The sequence below is a fragment of the Epinephelus lanceolatus genome, chromosome 7 (genome assembly GCF_041903045.1).
Source record: "Epinephelus lanceolatus isolate andai-2023 chromosome 7, ASM4190304v1, whole genome shotgun sequence".
Lineage (NCBI taxonomy): Eukaryota > Metazoa > Chordata > Actinopteri > Perciformes > Serranidae > Epinephelus > Epinephelus lanceolatus.
In genome coordinates this window covers 48,167,127-48,173,126 of record NC_135740.1, presented here as the reverse complement: position 1 = coordinate 48,173,126, position 6,000 = coordinate 48,167,127, and positions in this window count along the sequence as shown.

The following is a 6,000-nucleotide window of genomic DNA, read 5'->3' as shown; positions in this document are numbered from 1 at the left end:
CAGGTAACAGCAGGTAATGGCAGGTAACAGCAGGTAATGGCAGGTAACGACAGGTAACGGCAGGTAACAGCAGGTTACGACAGGTAACAGCAGGTAACAGTAGGTAACGGCAGGTAGCAGCAGGTAGCAGCAGGTAACGACAGGTAGCAGCAGGTAACAGCAGGTAACGGTAGGTAACAGCAGGTAACGGTAGGTAACAGCAGGTAACAGCAGGTAACAGCAGGTAACGACAGGTAATGACAGGTAACAACAGCTAACAGCAGATAACAGCAGGTAGCAGCAGGTAATGACAGGCAACAGTAGGTAACAGCAGGTAACCACAGGTAGCAGCAGGTAACGGCAGGTAACAGCAGGTAACCACAGGTAGCAGCAGGTAGCAGCATGTAACAGCAGGTAACGACAGGTAATGGCAGGTAATGACAGGCAACAGTAGGTAACAGCAGGTAACCACAGGTAACAGTAGCTAACAGCATGTAGCAGCAGGTAATGACAGGTAACAGTAGGTAACAGTAGGTAACAGCAGGTAGCAGCAGGTAACGGCAGGTAACAGCAGGTAACCACAGGTAGCAGCATGTAACAGCAGGTAACGGCAGGTAACAGCAGGTAACGGCAGGTAACGACAGGTAACAGCAGGTAACAGCAGGTAACAGCAGTTAATGACAGGTAGCAGCAGATAACAGCAGGTAACGGCAGGCAACAGCAGGTAACGACAGGTAACAGCAGGTAACGGTAGGTAACAACAGGTAACCACAGGTAGCAGCAGGTAACAGCAGGTAACAACAGGTAACCACAGGTAGCAGCAGGTAGCAGCATGTAACAGCAGGTAACGGTAGGTAACAGCAGGTAACCACAAGTAGCAGCAGGTAACGGCAGGTAACAGCAGGTAACAGCAGGTAACCACACGTAACAGTAGCTAACAGCAGGTAACAGCAGGTAGCAGCAGGTAATGACAGGTAACAGTAGGTAACAGTAGGTAACAGCAGGTAGCAGCAGGTAACGGCAGGTAACAGCAGGTAACCACAGATAGCAGCAGGTAGCAGCATGTAACAGCAGGTAACGACAGGTAACAGCAGGTAACAGCAGGTAACGACAGGTAACGGCAGGTAGCAGCAGGTAACGACAGGTAACAGCAGGTAACAGCAGGTAACAGCAGGTAACGACAGGTAACAGCAGGTAACGGCAGGTAGCAGCAGTTAACGACAGGTAACAGCAGGTAACAGCAGGTAACGACAGGTAACAGCAGGTAACAGCAGGTAACCACAGGTAACGACAGGTAATGACAGGCAACAGTAGGTAACAGCAGGTAACCACAGGTAGCAGCAGGTAGCAGCATGTAACAGCAGGTAACGACAGGTAATGGCAGGTAATGACAGGCAACAGTAGGTAACAGCAGGTAACCACAGGTAACAGTAGCTAACAGCAGGTAGCAGCAGGTAATGACAGGCAACAATAGGTAACAGCAGGTAACCACAAGTAGCAGCAGGTAACAGCAGGTAACGGCAGGTAACAGTAGCTAACAACAGGTAACAGCAGGTAGCAGCAGGTAATGACAGGTAATGGCAGGCAACAGTAGGTAACAGCAGGTAACCACAGGTAACAGTAGCTAACAGCAGGTAACAGCAGGTAGCAGCAGGTAATGACAGGCAACAGTAGGTAACAGCAGGTAACCACAGGTAGCAGCAGGTAACGGCAGGTAACAGCAGGTAACCACAGGTAGCAGCAGGTAGCAGCATGTAACAGCAGGTAATGACAGGTAATGGCAGGTAATGACAGGCAACAGTAGGTAACAGCAGGTAACCACAGGTAACAGTAGCTAACAGCAGGTAGCAGCAGGTAATGACAGGCAACAGTAGGTAACAGCAGGTAACCACAAGTAGCAGCAAGTAACAGCAGGTAACGGCAGGTAACAGTAGCTAACAGCAGGTAACAGCAGGTAATGACAGGTAATGGCAGGCAACAGTAGGTAACAGCAGGTAACCACAGGTAACAGTAGCTAACAGCAGGTAGCAGCAGGTAATGACAGGTAACAGTAGGTAACAGTAGGTAACAGCAGGTAGCAGCAGGTAACAGCAGGTAACAGCAGGTAACCACAGGTAGCAGCAGGTAGCAGCAGGTAATGACAGGTAATGGCAGGCAACAGTAGGTAACAGCAGGTAACCACAGGTAACAGTAGCTAACAGCAGGTAGCAGCAGGTAATGACAGGTAACAGTAGGTAACAGTAGGTAGCAGCATGTAACAGCAGGTAACGGCAGGTAACAGCAGGTAATGACAGGTAACAGTAGGTAACAGTAGGTAACAGCAGGTAGCAGCAGGTAACGGCAGGTAACAGAAGTTAATGACAGGTAGCAGCAGGTAACAGCAGGTAACGGCAGGTAATGACAGGTAACAGTAGGTAACAGTAGGTAACAGCAGGTAGCAGCAGGTAACGGCAGGTAACAGCAGGTAACCACAGGTAGCAGCAGGTAGCAGCATGTAACAGCAGGTAACGGCAGGTAACGACAGGTAACAGCAGGTAACAGCAGGTAACGGCAGGTAGCAGCAGGTAACGACAGGTAACAGCAGGTAACAGCAGGTAACGACAGGTAACAGCAGGTAACAGCAGGTAGCAGCAGTTAACGACAGGTAACAGCAGGTAACAGCAGGTAACGACAGGTAACAGCAGGTAACGGTAGGCAACAGCAGGTAACAGCAGGTAACCACAGGTAACGACAGGTAATGACAGGCAACAGTAGGTAACAGCAGGTAACCACAGGTAACAGTAGCTAACAGCAGGTAACAGCAGGTAGCAGCAGGTAATGACAGGCAACAGTAGGTAACAGCAGGTAACCACAGGTAGCAGCAGGTAGCAGCATGTAACAGCAGGTAACGACAGGTAATGGCAGGTAATGACAGGCAACAGTAGGTAACAGCAGGTAACCACAGGTAACAGTAGCTAACAGCAGGTAGCAGCAGGTAATGACAGGCAACAGTAGGTAACAGCAGGTAACCACAAGTAGCAGCAGGTAACAGCAGGTAACGGCAGGTAACAGTAGCTAACAGCAGGTAACAGCAGGTAGCAGCAGGTAATGACAGGTAATGGCAGGCAACAGTAGGTAACAGCAGGTAACCACAGGTAACAGTAGCTAACAGCAGGTAACAGCAGGTAGCAGCAGGTAATGACAGGCAACAGTAGGTAACAGCAGGTAACCACAGGTAGCAGCAGGTAACGGCAGGTAACAGCAGGTAACCACAGGTAGCAGCAGGTAGCAGCATGTAACAGCAGGTAATGACAGGTAATGACAGGCAACAGTAGGTAACAGCAGGTAACCACAGGTAACAGTAGCTAACAACAGGTAGCAGCAGGTAATGACAGGCAACAGTAGGTAACAGCAGGTAACCACAAGTAGCAGCAAGTAACAGCAGGTAACGGCAGGTAACAGTAACTAACAGCAGGTAACAGCAGGTAATGACAGGTAATGGCAGGCAACAGTAGGTAACAGCAGGTAACCACAGGTAACAGTAGCTAACAGCAGGTAGCAGCAGGTAATGACAGGTAACAGTAGGTAACAGTAGGTAACAGCAGGTAGCAGCAGGTAACGGCAGGTAACGGCAGGTAACAGCAGGTAACCACAGGTAGCAGCAGGTAGCAGCAGGTAATGACAGGTAATGGCAGGCAACAGTAGGTAACAGCAGGTAACCACAGGTAACAGTAGCTAACAGCAGGTAGCAGCAGGTAATGACAGGTAACAGTAGGTAACAGTAGGTAGCAGCATGTAACAGCAGGTAACGGCAGGTAACAGCAGGTAACCACAGGTAGCAGCAGGTAGCAGCAGGTAATGACAGGTAATGGCAGGCAACAGTAGGTAACAGCAGGTAACCACAGGTAACAGTAGCTAACAGCAGGTAGCAGCAGGTAATGACAGGTAACAGTAGGTAACAGTAGGTAGCAGCATGTAACAGCAGGTAACGGCAGGTAACAGCAGGTAACGGCAGGTAACGGCAGGTAACGACAGGTAACAGCAGGTAACAGCAGTTAATGACAGGTAGCAGCAGGTAACAGCAGGTAACGGCAGGTAATGACAGGTAACAGTAGGTAACAGTAGGTAACAGCAGGTAGCAGCAGGTAACGGCAGGTAACGGCAGGTAACAGCAGGTAACCACAGGTAGCAGCAGGTAGCAGCATGTAACGGCAGGTAACGGCAGGTAACCACAGGTAACAGTAGCTAACAGCAGGTAGCAGCAGGTAATGACAGGTAACAGTAGGTAACAGTAGGTAACAGCAGGTAGCAGCAGGTAACGGCAGGTAACGGCAGGTAACAGCAGGTAACCACAGGTAGCAGCAGGTAGCAGCAGGTAATGACAGGTAATGGCAGGCAACAGTAGGTAACAGCAGGTAACCACAGGTAACAGTAGCTAACAGCAGGTAGCAGCAGGTAATGACAGGTAACAGTAGGTAACAGTAGGTAGCAGCATGTAACAGCAGGTAACGGCAGGTAACAGCAGGTAACGGCAGGTTACAGCAGGTAAAAACAGGTAACCACAGGTAGCAGCAGGTAACAGCAGGTAACAACAGGTAGCAGCATGTAACAGCAGGTAACGGTAGGTAACATTAGGTAACCACAAGTAGCAGCAGGTAACGGCAGGTAACAGCAGGTAACAGCAGGTAACAGTAGCTAACAGCAGGTAACAGCAGGGAGCAGCAGGTAATGACAGGTAACAGTAGGTAACAGTAGGTAACAGCAGGTAGCAGCAGGTAACGGCAGGTAACGGCAGGTAACAGCAGGTAACCACAGGTAGCAGCAGGTAGCAGCATGTAACAGCAGGTAACGGCAGGTAACAGCAGGTAACGGCAGGTAACGGCAGGTAACGACAGGTAACAGCAGGTAACAGCAGTTAATGACAGGTAGCAGCAGGTAACGGCAGGCAACAGCAGGTAACGACAGGTAACGGTAGGTAACAGCAGGTAACAACAGGTAACCACAGGTAGCAGCAGGTAACAGCAGGTAACAACAGGTAACCACAGGTAGCAGCATGTAACAGCAGGTAACGGTAGGTAACAGCAGGTAACCACAAGTAGCAGCAGGTAACGGCAGGTAACAGCAGGTAGCAGCAGGTAACCACAGGTAACAGTAGCTAACAGCAGGTAACAGCAGGTAACAGCAGGTAGCAGCAGGTAATGACAGGTAACAGTAGGTAACAGTAGGTAACAGCAGGTAGCAGCAGGTAACGGCAGGTAACGGCAGGTAACAGCAGGTAACCACAGGTAGCAGCATGTAACAGCAGGTAACGGCAGGTAACAGCAGGTAACGGCAGGTAACGACAGGTAACAGCAGTTAATGACAGGTAGCAGCAGGTAACGGCAGGCAACAGCAGGTAACGGCAGGTAACAGCAGGTAACGGTAGGTAACGGCAGGTAACAGCAGGTAACAACAGGTAACCACAGGTAGCAGCAGGTAACAGCAGGTAACAACAGGTAACCACAGATAGCAGCATGTAACAGAAGGTAACGGTAGGTAACGGCAGGTAACGACAGGTAATGACAGGCAACAGTAGATAACAGCAGGTAACCACAGGTAACAGTAGCTAACAGCAAGTAGCAGCAGGTAATGACAGGCAACAGTAGGTAACAGCGGGTAACCACAAGTAGCAGCAGGTAACAGCAGGTAACGGCAGGTAACAGCAGGTAACAGCAGGTAACCACAGGTAGCAGCAGGTAGCAGCAGGTAGCAGCATGTAACAGCAGGTAACGGCAGGTAACGGCAGGTAACAGCAGGTAACGACAGGTAACAGCAGGTAGCAGCAGGTAACAGCAGGTAACGACAGGTAACAGCAGGTAACAGCAGGTAGCAGCAGCAGATGGTCTACGTCCACAAATCGGCCTGAAGCAGCAACGTGACATCAGACTGTGATTCAGTATCAAACAGCACTCACATCAGAATGTAGCACGAACAGAAATATTTCAGGAATTTATGAATAACTGTCTAAATTAGCAGATGAGTGCAGAAACTGCTGCTTTGGGA